The following is a 14,546-nucleotide window of genomic DNA, read 5'->3' as shown; positions in this document are numbered from 1 at the left end:
TGATAAACTGAGGATGAAAAGAGGCACACATAAGTATTTTTTCATCATCATCCAAGGAATTCTTCTCAAAACTTCAATACCAACCCTTTTTTAGAAAAATTAATAAGTTTAATGAAAAGTCCATAAAATGTAACATCATATCAACTTCATTAATTGCTAAATTTAGAATCCATACAATTTTATCACATTTGAAAATAGTTTATAAGTTAGGTTTTTATTTTCACTTAGTGAGGCTGTCCTCATTTCAAACACCAGCTACAAGCTCAGGAAAGTCCAGACAACCTGTACTTCTAACTAAGTGGCTACAAATATCTTGTTCAGTTGCTAAGTCACGTCCAACTCTGTGATCCCATGGACTGTAGTCCGCCAGGCTCCTCTGTTCATGGGATTCTTCTGGCAAGAATACTGGAGTGGGTTGCTGTTTCCTTCTCAGGGGATCTTCCCAGACCAGGGATCTGGTCTCCTGCATTGGCAAGCTCTTTACCACTGAGCCTCCAGGGGAGCCCTCAACACATACGTAAGTTCCCACCATCCATCTCGGATTTGATGACTTTATTCATAGAACTCAGGAAAGCAGTATACTTATGATGACAGTTTTATCACAGAGGACACAAACCTGGACGAGCCACATAAGAAGAGCATCAGACGGCCTCCGGAACGGCCTTACGCATCACACTTCTGTGTCCTCATGTGCACAGCTTCGTGGCACACCAGTGCGCATCACCAGCCAGGAAACTCACCTGTTCAGAGCTTCATTATGGGCTTTCACTATATATACAAAGCTTGTCTTTCTGGCATGGCCAGCACCCCAAAACTCAGGTATCATATGAGAGGCCCGCCATGAATAACAAAGATATTCTGATCACTTGGGGAATTCCAAGGAATTTAGAGGCTATCTCCAGAAACCAGGGAGTCAAGTTCTTTATTATACATGAGAAAGCTACATATGTCTTACCCACTGAAATAAGTTAGGTCTTTCTTCCTTGTATCACAATTATTTTTCTGGGTTCCCCCAAAGAGTAATCCAACTTTTAATACTTTTTGAAGTTCTCTCTCTTGAGCAATTTGAACTAATTTATTTTCTTTTTTGAAGTTTCTTCAAAGGGTAACAGAAGTTTGAGAGGAATTTGCATGAAATACCAAAATTCCTATTGTAGTTCTATAACAGCCCCTGGAAAAACTAGTTAGTATTAATAACAAATCCCAAGGTTTTCTTTTACAGAGATGGAGAAAACCATTACTGGATTTATGTTACACTGGTGTTTTGGATGGAATATTTTTAACATGACTCTGTGGCATGGAAGGTAAATAAAATTGTATTAGTTTTATTTAATAACTTCTTATTGAATCTACCAGCTTTATCACTAGAAAATACAGAGTTATAATTCAGTGAGTCTTTTCAGTGAATATTCAGTATGCTATTGAAAACAATTTATGAACAGAAAATAGTATTTAAAAACATCTAATCTGCAGTTTAGTTTTTGAAAAGTAAGAATCACACATTGATTTGCAAAGGACCCTATCCAGAATATTTTATTATTTTCTGAAATTAGTTAAAGACACTTGTTTTTTGGTGCATCAAAATAGATAGCCACCAGGAATCTGGTGTGTGGCTGAGGAAACTCAAACAGGGGCTCTGTATCAACCAAGAGGGGTGGCATGGGGAGGCTCAGAAGGGAGGGACATATGTGCACCTACGGCTGATTCATGTTGAGGTTTGACAGAAAACAGCAAAACTCTGTAAAGCAGTCATCCTTCAGTAAAGAACTGATGCTTTTTCCATTGGTAAAAACTGCAGGTATGACATTAAAAAAAAGAAAAGACCGTCCACAGTGCAGTAGCCTTCCACAGATACATGGGGCCTCTACACATTAGGGTTTTCATGTCACATTAAAGTATGAAGAAAATAGAAAGGTATGATATGATAGAGGATACCATGTGGGTGAATTTTAAGAGGTTTTTCAAAAAGGTCTCGCAGAGAAGGTGATGTTTAAGCTGAGATCTGCATGATAAGCATTAAGACTTAATAAGTGAGCCCTCTGGGAGAGGAACTTGCTACTTCAAAGGATCGAATTAGACCAGCTGAAAGCAGCACTGGATGCAAAGTGTCCAGAATTAGTCAACAGAAGATGCTTGATCTCTCTCTCACCAGGATACTGCAACAGCAGGTTTCTCTGATGACCAGGCAGAAACTGTTACAGCTTGGCTACGGAGCTGTTTCATTGGCCGTATTTTCCAGGCACTGCACCTTTGAATGCCCATATATTTCCGTCTTTACAAAATTCTCTTCATGGGAAAAAATTCAGTTCTCTGGAAGATTGCAAAAGGCACCTGGAACAATTCTTTTCTCAAAAAGATAAAAAGGTTTTGGGAAGATGGAATCATAAAGTTGCTTAAAAAATGGCAGAAGGTAGTGGAAGAAGATGATGAAGACACTGCTCAACCAAGTTCTTGGTGAAAGTGAAAAATGTGTCTCTTATTTTTACTTAAAAACATGAAGGAACTTTTTGGCCAGCCCAGTACTTACTCTCATATAGAGCTGACCTTTCTACCGGTCCTCTCTCAGCTCATCCTCTCCCATAGACCTGGCCTCCTCTCCAGCGGTCTTCTCTCAGCTCATCCTCTCCCGTAGACCTGGCCTCCTGTCTGCCGGCCTCAGCTGGCCTCCAGTCCTCTCTCAGCTCACCCTCTCCCGTAGACCTGGCCTCCTCTCCAGCGGTCTTCTCTCAGCTCACCCTCTCCCGTAGACCTGGCCTCCTCTCCAGCGGTCTTCTCTCAGCTCACCCTCTCCCGTAGACCTGGCCTCCTCTCCAGCGGTCTTCTCTCAGCTCACCCTCTCCCGTAGACCCGGCCTCCTCTCCAGCAGTCTTCTCTCAGCTCACCCTCTCCCGTAGACCTGGCCTCCTCTCCAGCGGTCTTCTCTCAGCTCATCCTCTCCCGTAGACCTGGCCTCCTGTCTGCCGGCCTCAGCTGGCCTCCAGTCCTCTCTCAGCTCACCCTCTCCCGTAGACCTGGCCTCCTCTCCAGCGGTCTTCTCTCAGCTCACCCTCTCCCATAGACCCGGCCTCCTCTCCAGCGGTCTTCTCTCAGCTCATCCTCTCCTGTAGACCTGGCCTCCTCTCCAGCGGTCTTCTCTCAGCTCATCCTCTCCCGTAGACCCGGCCTCCTGTCTGCCGGCCTCAGCTGGCCTCCTGTCCTCTCTCAGCTCATCCTCTCATACAGAGCCGGACTCCTCTCTACCAGTCCTCTCTTAGCTCGGTCGGCCCTGACCACATGGCCTCCCCGGTGGCCAGTGAGCCCTACAGGGCGGCTCCCAGTCCAGGCCCTGCTCCCCTTGCACGCTTTGCCCCCGGATATCCCCGGGGCTCACCAGGTCCACTCCTCCAGGTCTTTGCTCAAATGTCTCTTCTCAGTGAAGCTTGAATACGCGGTAAAAAACTGCAACCCACACTCAGCTCATAACTCCTTACCTTCCCCTACAATTTATCCACTCCCCCCAATCCTTTTGACCTAAGGTAAGGATCTAGGTGTGTATAATAACTGAGGCGCTTAGAACAGAGCCTGGCCCACATTAGGTATTTGGTAGATATTTGCCAAGCCAATGAACGGACAATATTTTTGTGAGATAGGGAGATATTATTGAGAAATCCGGGGGAAGGTCAAGAAGATGGAATATTTTACTCTGCTGTAAGACAATCTGCTAGTAATGCAGGAGGTGTGGGTTCGATCCCTGGGTTGAGAAGATCCCCTGGAGAAGGAAATGGCAAACCACTCCAGGATTTTGTCCTGGGAAGACAGAGGAGTCCAGCAGGCTACAGTCCAAGGGGTCGCAAAGAGCTGGACATCACTTAGTGAGCAAGCAACAAGAAGAAGACAACATGAATGCCTCGGTAACCCCTGCTGAGTCCTTCCAGATTTCTCTCATGCCCTGCTTTCTGTCTTTGCTCTTCTGACGAACTACTTTTAAAAGTCCCTTCTGTTGCCTGAGCAGTTAAGCTCTGGCCGTTAGCTTGCCTATTTCATCTGCAAACATGAGCCCTGTAGGGAAGCCCAGCAGTCACCAGCCATTTCCTTCTTGACTAACATGCTCTTTAAGAAACTTACCATTCCTTGGGCCCAACATTCACTTAATTAAATAGAATATTTGAATGCAAGAATTTTATATATAAATGTATCACTTAAAAATGACTTCAACAGATACATGAATGAATTGACAGCAGGGACTGTATGTTTCCACTGATGGTACTTCTCTCGTATTGCCTGGCCACGGAAGAAGTCACTAAATATCTTCAAGAAATGAATGAATGCTCACCAGTGAGATTATTTACCTACAAACAAGAATGTCCAAAATGGATATCTTGATAGCAAGGCCATAGGCTTATAGTCTCTTGAAAGTGATGCAAATTGTCTGGTATAATAAAATAGCCAGATACGTCCCAGAGCACCGTGGATCAGGCCAGTCATTACTTGGAAAGCCTACAAGAAAGGAATATCACAATCAATTATTCAGACATAAAATTCCAAGAAAGTTACAATTTGGGTGCTAGGAAGGGCTTAGGGGAGTACAGTTGCCATGTTTCTGAATCACAGGGGTCTCCACTACTATTCTTATTTGGCCTTAGAGATTATCAAAAGCTGGGGAGAATCCAAGGGGACGGAGGAAGGTGGCAGGCACGACAGCACTTGGAGCCTCTGTCTGCAGCGCAGACGGGGGTCAATCACGAGAGCTCTTAGCGACATGTGCGAGTGCGGCTGTGTTCAGGCAGATGAAGGTGTCAAGCGACTTGTTCACAGTCCAGCTCAGAAGGATGCTGGCCCTGGGCCCTCGGGCTCTGAGAGAAGAGTCGAGGCTCTGTAGGCCCTTCTGCCTCCTCTTCTTCTTGCCTGTTGGATGTTGCATGCACCATTCTCGGTCGCAGTTTTTTTCCTCTGATACATTTCTACCATCTCCACGCCTTTTAGCCAGTTAATGGGACAATGCTTTCCTTCTGGTAGCAGTTCAGACTTTCGGCAACATGAGGTGGGGGAACCCAGTCAAAACCAGACCTGCTGAATCTTGAGATTCCAGCCCCAGTGATCTTAGACACTTTCCTGAGGTGTGATGTACCATCTTACAGCCCTGGTTTCTGATCTGACTCAAGGCCCCAGTAATTAGGGGGTGTGATGAAGAAAGACACAGCATGCTAGGTTCTGTTGGGACAAAGGGATAGAAAGACTGGCCTAGAAATTCATCTTCCACGAAATAAATGAACAAGGAGTATGTCAAGAACACAGAGCTGTGAGGCGATCAGTGTCCACAAAGCCAGCTTATCTCTTGACTATAACCCCTGACCTCATCATCTCTAGGACCCACAGTCTCAGATTTACTTTAAACTCTTTATAAACATACATAGATAGACAGACAAGAGAAAATCATAGAGGTATGATCACTGCAACTCATTCCATCAATTCTCTTGCATCGGGTAGCTGAGACAGAGGAGTCACTGTCTCTTTTTTAAAATAGTTGGAACTTGCAACATCACCATCATTTATCCACTCAAGTAGCATTTAGTCCTTACCCCCAACATTCTGGTTTCTTTTTTCAACACAAGGTGGCGTGGTGGCATCTTATCCAAAAGGTAACATAGGCATTAGAGAGAATGAATGAAATCTATTTCTAAAAGAAAATGTAAAAAAAAACCAACATAATGATTTTCTTGTATAATCCACTTTAAAGTCCCTGAGAAATTTATTCTTGCTTTCTCTAATTTTTCACAATTAAATAACTCCCTGAAATAATAACTAAAAATCAACTTATTAATATGCTTTCTTGGAAAAAGCTAAAAAGTTTTAATTGTCCTGTTAGATTTTATCCACTTTTCACCAAACTTAAAGATTCTTTAAGAGTCCTTAGGATTCTTAGATGCAGACAACATAATTTAATCTGACTGGCTTAAGCAAGATAGGGTATTAGGTACTAGTGAGCTCAAAGCACCAGCCTAGACTGAGGAGACTAACACCCTCGTTAAGTCCCTCTGCAGGACTCTCTGCAGACGTCAAACCTTCCCTGCTCCCTGGGGCACATCTGTGCAAGCAGGACTGATGCCCAGTGCAGAGCAGGTTTTGTTTTTCTCTTCCAAATTCAATTCCAGAGCATGAGCATGTGATTGGAAGAACCTCAACCAAATGCCCTCACTCTGACTACAGGGGAGGCAGCAGAATTTATATATTTACTTTTTTTGATTTAGCTTTCGGAAAGACAGTTTTCACAACTTCAGTTCAGTTCAGTTCAACTGCTCAGTCAGTGTCCAGCTCTCTGCGACCCCAGGAATTGCAGCACGCCAGGCCTCCCTGTCCAGCACCAACTCCTGGAGTTTACCCAAACTCATGCCCATTGAGTCGGTGATGCCATCCAGCCATCTCATCCTCTGTCGTCCCCTTCTCCTCCTGCCCCCAATCCCTCCCAGCATCAGGGTTTTTTCCAATGAGTCAACTCTTCGCATCAGGTGGCCAAAGTATTGGAGTTTCAGCTTCAGCATCAGTCCTTCCAATGAACACCCAGGACTGATCTCCTTTAGGATGGACCAGTGGGATCTCCTTGCAGTTCAAGGGACTCTCAAGAGTCTTCTCCAACACCACACTTCAAAAGCATCAATTCTTCTGCACTCAGCTTTCTTCACAGTCCAACTCTCATATCCATACATGACCACTGGAAAAAACCATAGCCTTGTCCAGATGGACCTTTGTTGGCAAAGTAATGTCTCTGCTTTTTAATATGCTATCTAGGTTGGTCATAACTTTCCTTCCAAGGAGTAAGCATCTTTTAATTTCATGGCTGCAATCACCATCTGCAGTGATTTTGGAGCCCAAAAAAATAAAGTCAGCCACTGTTTCCACCGTTTCCCCATCTATTTCCTATGAAGTGATGGGACCAAATGCCATGATCTTAGTTTTCTGAATGTTGAGCTTTAAGCCAATTTTTTCACTCTCCTCTTCCACTTTCATCAAGAGGCTTTTTAGTTCTTCTTTGCTTTCTGCCATATGGGTGGTGTTATCTGCATATTTGAGGTTATTGATATTTCTCCCGGCAGACTTGATTCCAGTTTGTGCTTCCTCCAGCCCAGCATTTCTCATGATGTACTCTGCATATAAGTTAAATAAGCAGGGTGACAATATACAGCCTTGACATACTCCTTTTCCTATTTGGAACCAGTCTGTTGTTCCATGTCCAGTTCTAACTGTTAGCAAGCAATAAAAAAGAAAAGATGTTCAAAAGAGGTGGCAGCCATGAATGACTGATCTCTGATGGATGCTTTTGGGGGTATATGGTCCACTCACCGCAGGTTCATGCTCCACATCTGGAGGAACTATTCCCTGATCACATCTGATTGGAGGGGGCGGCGGAATCTGCCTCCAGTTGGATCCATAAGTGCTTCTTTCCAAGGAATTGTATACTTAGAACAAAGATAGTTTGTTTTAAACATACAATTTAATCTGGGATTGTCTCTTGATAAGAATATATAAACTCTTAATGAGCACTGGCATGTTCTACTATATGGGCTGAAAGGATATCCAGAAGAATCAGAAATGAGGAAAAAGAGCAAGAAAACTGACGACTTTCAACTTCCTAATTCCAATCCTTTCCTGAAACTTAGAGGCCTTTTTGCTCTTGGGTGCTGGATGACATATACATATTCTTAAAACACAGTTTCTTTTGTTTCGCTTAATCTAACATGAGTATTTTCTGTCACTTGCAATCAAAGTAATTTTTTTTAATCTGTGCTTTGTCTTTCCTATAACTATCATCCTATGACTTTGAGAATTCATGTTTTGGTTATCCAAAATCTGATGGATCTTCATTCTCTCCCCAGTTTAGATTTTTTTTCCTCAATCTTTTGTCAGTAGCCAACTCTCATATCTAAGTTCTTGATTTCAAAATTGTAAAGATTTACATTTATTTCTCTTCCAGTTTACATCACCCATCAATTTTCAAGGATAAATTATCAAATAGATGTACCAAAGACATATGAAATAGAGAAAATGGAATATATTCTTGTCAGACAAGTGACACACGTTTGAGTTCACATCTTGCCTGTATCAATCACCAGTGCGTGCTCGGGGGCCCAGCCGTGTCCAGCTCTTTGTGGTCCAGGGACTGTCGCCTGCCAGGCTCCTCTGTCCGTAACATTCTCCAGGTAAGAGTGTTGGAGTGGGCTGCCATTTGAGTAGCAGTGGGATCCCTTACTCAAGGGGATCGTCTCCGTGCAGGGATTGAACCCGCACCCCTGTTCTGTCAGGCGAACTCTTTACCACTAAGCCACCCAGGAAGCCCTTGTGTCAATTACTAACTGACCAAGTCCTACTCAGATATTTCCGATCCCACAGAGTTGGTATGAGAGGCCAATAACAGGAACTGGCACATACTTGAAAATCAAAATGGATTCACAGTTGACTGTTCTTTCCTATTTCCCTTCAACCTTTCTCCTGTTACTTGAGTGTGAGCGCCCACTCGCCTGTTACAGTTTTGGATACTTTTTTCTTTTTTTCTTTTTGTTTTTTTGTTTTTTGTTGGATACTTTTTTCGATATGTATTCTCTATCTTGTTAGAAACAAGTTCATTGATTATTTCATGTAATTATTTTAAATTATTCCCTTGCATTTAGTATCTTCCATCATGACTTTACTCCCAGGTCACCACAGCAGCAATCCTAGTGCGCTTCCATGTTAATTCAGCTCATACAAAGTTGTCTGCAGACCATACACCCAATACGACAGTGGCCGCTGCCCCGTTATGACTCCATGAGGCCGGGAGGCTGACAGTGGCCGCTGCCCCGTTATGACTCCATGAGGCTGGGAGGCTGAGGCCCTCCGCCTACGTCTGCCTTTCGGCTCCAACACGGCGCTTCATTGAGACAGTGCAGCTTCACGACCCCCAACTGTCTGATGGTCCAAACTGGGCACATCCCCCAATTATAACCCACTGAAGAACAGGGAAATACAAAACAATAACCCAGTGACCACAGGGGAGAAACCTAAAGCCTTAAATCCAGTCTCCGGCCTATGACCACAATGACATTTCTAAACTGGGGATCAAATGTGGAAATCACTCACTTAAATTCAGTGGCACCTGGCTCCCTCAGGTCCGGGGGCTCTTTCTCCTGTGTGGCTCAGTAGAGCAGGGTACGATTTGACCTCCACTCTCTTCTCCCTACATGGCACCCTGTCCGTTCCTGACCGTGGACATTTTCACTACCAAGTATTATTACACCCACATTTTTAAGCATCTTCTTACATACATCTTTGCTGCTGCGAAGCTTCACACAGTGTTGTAGTGTCTGGCTCTAGCAACGTATTTGTAAATTGTTGGAATTTGAAAACTGCTTGGTAAATCAACCTGACAAATAAAATAAAATTCTGTCTGTGAATCCATTACCACAAGTAGATAGATTTGTTTACACCGGTCATGTAACCTATGTTTGGGAAGGTCACCCTTACAGTGTAGTTTCTCTGGCATTTATTGAATTAAGTTTGGGCATCCCAGGAGATTACCACAAAGACAAATACAGCCATTCTCTGGTGCAAGTGGATTCAAGAAAAAAAGAACAGGCTGACTGGGACATGCGGCATGTACTAAGAGCCTGGGGCAGAGAAAACAAACTTTGGTTTTTATATCTAGTGTCAAACTGAACGTCTATGGGCAGGTCAGCTGATTTGCAATAAGTAATTCCCAGAAGAACCACTTTTCAATTCTCTGTGGCACATTTACATAGCTAGTGGGAAGCTGCTATATAACATAGGAAGCCCAGCCTGGTGCTGTGACCACCTACAGGGGTGGGTGCGGGTGGAGGGGCGCTCAGTACATGTATATATGTGTGTATACATATATACACACACAGCTGATTCCTGTTTTCAGCAGAAACAAACACAGCATTGTAAAGCAACTATCCTCCAAATAAAAAAAACAAAAAAGATCCTCCCAAACAATGCTTATGAATTCAGCTAAGAAAGAGAGCACACAGTCAGAGAAAACTCTTAACTTGCTGTGTTTGGAAATCAACCATTCCTATCATCAAGAATATGAGTTTCTGTTCATGTATTTTTGATTGCAAAATCGAACACCTATCTCCTGAAACCACAAAAAACATGGGAGTGTGGTCGAAAGGTGGAAAGCAGGAGTCACTATTGCCACTCCTTGCCCCACGACCCTGGCATCCCCAAGTCACTAGACTCTGTATTCTGTAAATTAGCCAACTTGCTTGTATCTTTGAGGATGCTGTGCGTGTAAAATGGTTGAGTTACTGAAAACACGCTTTGAAGAGGGGATATTGAGAGGAATAAACAAAAAGTAGCAAAACGAATCCTTGGGTTCTTCCCAGCTGTAGGTGGTTTGGGAAGCACTCTGGCCGTGGGGTTACTGGGAACATCCTGGCATTCCCCCGCCCCCTCCCCGGCCCGTGTAAGTTTATTCCCAGCACCAGCCACCCGCCGACTAAGGTGCCGGAAACTCGGGCGCAGGCCCACAGCGGCGCGACGCTGCAGGCTGTGCCCGGCGGGCCTCGCAGCCGGGTACCCGGGGGGCGCAGCTTCCCCAGCCCCCCCGGCCCGGCTGCGGCCGGCTGCGGACTCCAGCGGGCCCCGGGCTCCGGCCGAGGCTGGGGTGCGGCGGGCACGCGCGGAGGGCACGGGCCGCGCGCTCACGGCGTCGCTACCTGCAGGGTCCCCGCGCCCCCGCAGCTGGGCGTCGGCTGCGCGGCGCTGTGGCGCCCGGAATGCCTGTTCCTAGATGGCGCGTTTGACGTGACTCAAATCAGGTCGACTGTCGGCATTCTGTCCCCCGTTTATTCTTTCGTGGAGCGGAGATGATGCTGAAACCGCACAGGCCCATGCGATAGAGCTTGGAAGATCGAAGTTTTCACAGACTCCACCCTATTCTGCAGTCAGGTACGCGCGCGCGCCCACACATATGTAAATGAGGGCAGTCAGGAGAGTCGTTCCTCCCGGGGACACTTCGTCAGAGAAGGGCCCCGCGGAGGTGAGGCGAGAATCCTGCCGGCCTGCGGAGGAGAAGACGCCGGCACCGGGCCGGCAGCCGGCGGCGTCCGCGGGCGCGAGGGGCAGGGCGCGCCTGAGGCGGGGGTGAGGGGCGGAAGCCAGGTCGCACTGGGCCTTCCCAGGACTTCGGCTTCACCTGGGCATGGGATGAGGTGCATTTGAAAGTTTTATGCTTAGCATTTTATCGCGGACCGTTTCACACATGCAGGAAAAATACTGTGGGTCCCATGGCGTCATCCCTCAGCCTCGACGGCACTTGGCGGCCTTGTTTGATCAACCGTCCCCCCTCTCGTTCGTATTTTCCTGGACTGGGCGACTCATCGTTTCACTTTTAAATAGTTCAGCATGTGTTCTGAAACACACTGTAAAGAGTTTTTGTTTCTTTTAAGCAATATCATTATTAAACTTAATAAAACAGTAGTTTCTTAAAGACTGCCTCCTTCCTGGTAGCCTTTAAAACCACCGCCTCAAAAAAAAAAAAAATAAAAAAAATAAAACCACCGCCTCAGAAGAATGGTCGCTGTGAAAAACCAGCAGCCTAGCCTGTTACCGGAGGGGGAAAACAGAGTTAACTCCCCCCAAAGCCTTTCTGCCAGAGAACTGTCACTCCTTGACCAGTAATGCCAGCTCCTTGGAAAAGCCCTAATCACAGGGATTATCTTAATATGATTTGACTCAGAGCTCATTTAATGACAAAGCCCTAATCCAAGGTATCTGTGGAATCCAGCAGGAGGCTTTTAAGAATACTAGCTGCCAGGTTACTGAGGAAGCAATATCAGTAGCAATATTAACAAAATTGATGCTGGACAAAAAGTCTACTGTGAAAATTTAGGGGATAATGTGTTAACAAGTGCTTTGTAGAGTTCTGACGTATCCCTTGAAATCAGTCAGTCTCACACACGTTCAGGGTTGTGTGTGTGTCAAGGAAAGACTTGGGAAAACCCTAATTTCTGCTGACCTTGAGGTTCTGTGTGAGCAGAAAGTACAGGCTAAGGCAGAGTTTTAAACTCAAGATCTTGAAGGAATGAACCAGCACGCTTACACATCCCTTCAGCAATGGGTGGAAAACTTGTAGGTTCAAGCCACTTAAGTATGTCTCATTCCAGCCATTAGCTGACCGCTACGTTAATCAGGCAGGAACTTCAGTGTTGTCACATGAGGAAGGATACAGACTTTACAATTAGCCCAGGCAAGCGCTAAACAAACAGCGACAAGAAATATTAGAAATCTAGTGAAAACTCTCAGGATCTGACTTCCAAAGTTGCCTAATTACATTATTCAGAATGTTCAGTTTTAAACAACAGCAACAAAAAAGTTATGAGACATACAAAAAATTAGGAAAATATAGCCCATACATAGGAAAAAAGGCACTAACAAAAAGTATCCCTGAGGAAGTTCAGATAACAAACCTAACAAAGACTTTAAATTAGCTATTAGGAATATATTCAAAGAGCCAAAAAAAACCACAAAAACCCCCAAAAAACTATGTCTGAAGAACAAAAGGAAATGTACAAGAAGTACAGAATGTCAGTAAGGAGACTAAAATGATAAAAATAGAACCAAATAGAAACTCTGGAGTTGAAAAGTACAATAACTGCAATGAAAAATTCACAAGAGGGGGCTCGATAGCAGATTTGACCTGCTGGAAGAAAGAATTAGAAATCTTGAAGCTAGGCTAATTGAGATGATATAGGTTGATGAAGAGAAATAAAAAGAATGAAGAAAAATGAACAGCATCTCAGTGTTCTTAGGGTTCCACCCAGAATACCAATACAAGCACAGTGGGAAACTGAGAAGGGAAAGAGAGAGAAGGGCGTACAGAAGAGCTGAAAAGATGATAGCCAAAATTTCCCAATTTTGATGAAAACATTAAGCCAAGAATCTCAACAAATTCCAAGTAGAGTAACTCAAGGAGATTAATATCTAGACACATCAGATTAAAAATAATGAGTCATCTACACCAAAGAAAGAATCTTGAAAATAGCAAGAGAAAAGCAAGTTATGTGCAAGAGATCCAAAATGAGATTAAATAGCTGCTCTCATCATAAACCGTGGAGGTCAGAAGATACTGGAATGATATCTTCATGGTGCTGAAAGAAAGGGAATATAAAAATGAGATTAAATAACTGCTCTCATCACAAACCGTGGGGATCAGAAGATAATGGAATAATATCTTCAAAGTGCTGAAAGAAAGGGAATATAAAAATGAATTTTATATCCAGCAAAAGTAAAAGTAGCCCTTAGAAACTGGAGAAATTAGACATTCCTATGCATATAAAAACAGAGAATTTATTGCTAGCAGATCTGCCTTAGAATAAATATTAGAGAGAGTACTTCGTGCAGAAAAAAAATTCTAGACATGAAATTAACTCCATTTGAGGAAATAAAAATCATTTATAAAGGTTATTAAATAAATATAAAAGTCAGTATAAATATATTTTTGTTCATAACTTCTCTTACATGATTTTAAAGATAATTTTATAAAGCAATAATTAAGAGGAGGGAGAATATTCCTAGAATAATGAAAATAAAGATAAAAATAAACAAAACTTGACTATACTTAGAAGCTTTTGCACAGCAAAGGAAACCATAAACAAAATGAAAACCCACAGAATGGGAAAGAATATTTGCAAATAAAGAAACCAACAAGGGATTAACCTCCAAAATATACAAACAGCTCATGCAATTCATATATTTACATATACATTTTAAGATGTATATATATCATTTATATAGGCAGTCAATTATATAGGCAATCAAAAATAGGCAGAAGATCTAAATAGGGACTTCTCCAAAGAAGACATACAGGTGGTCAAAAATCATACAATATATGTATATGTATAACCGAATCACTTTGCTGTACATCTGAAACTAACACAACACTGAAAATCAACTAAATTCCAATGTAAAATTTTAAAAAACGTTTAAATGGAGGAGGACTATCACAACTCATTCTATTGATTTTTGACAAGGTTACTTAGGCAATTCAATGGGGAAAAGGATAGGCTTTTCAAAAAATGGTTCTGGGTTAACTGAATATTTATATGCAAAAGAATGAATTTAGATTCCTACCTCACAACATATGAAAAGTTAACACAGAATTGGTTAAGGACATAAATGGAAGAGCTGAAATTCCAAAATGCCAAAAAAATGTTAATATTGATGACCTTGAACTGATCAACAGCTTATTAGATATGATACCAAACTCAGAAGTGACAAAAGAAAAAAATAAATTGGACTTCATCAAATTAAAAACTTTTGTGTAGCAAAGGAAACCATCAGGAAAGTGAAAAGACAACTCATATATCAGAAGAAAATATTTGCAAATCATACAGAGAGTAACGGAAGCTCCCCTGGTGGCTCAGACAGTAAAGAACCTGCCTGCAATGTAGAAGAGCGGGGTTTAATCCCTGGGCTGGGAAGATCCCCTGGAGAAGGGAGTGGCACCCACTCTGGTATCCTTGCCTGGAGAATTCTACGGACAGAGACGCCTGGAGGACACAGCCGAGAGGCTC

The sequence above is a fragment of the Odocoileus virginianus genome, chromosome 10 (genome assembly GCF_023699985.2).
Source record: "Odocoileus virginianus isolate 20LAN1187 ecotype Illinois chromosome 10, Ovbor_1.2, whole genome shotgun sequence".
Classification (NCBI taxonomy): Eukaryota; Metazoa; Chordata; class Mammalia; order Artiodactyla; family Cervidae; genus Odocoileus; species Odocoileus virginianus.
The sequence above is the reverse complement of the archived record's forward strand: the minus strand, read 5'-3'. Positions refer to the sequence as shown.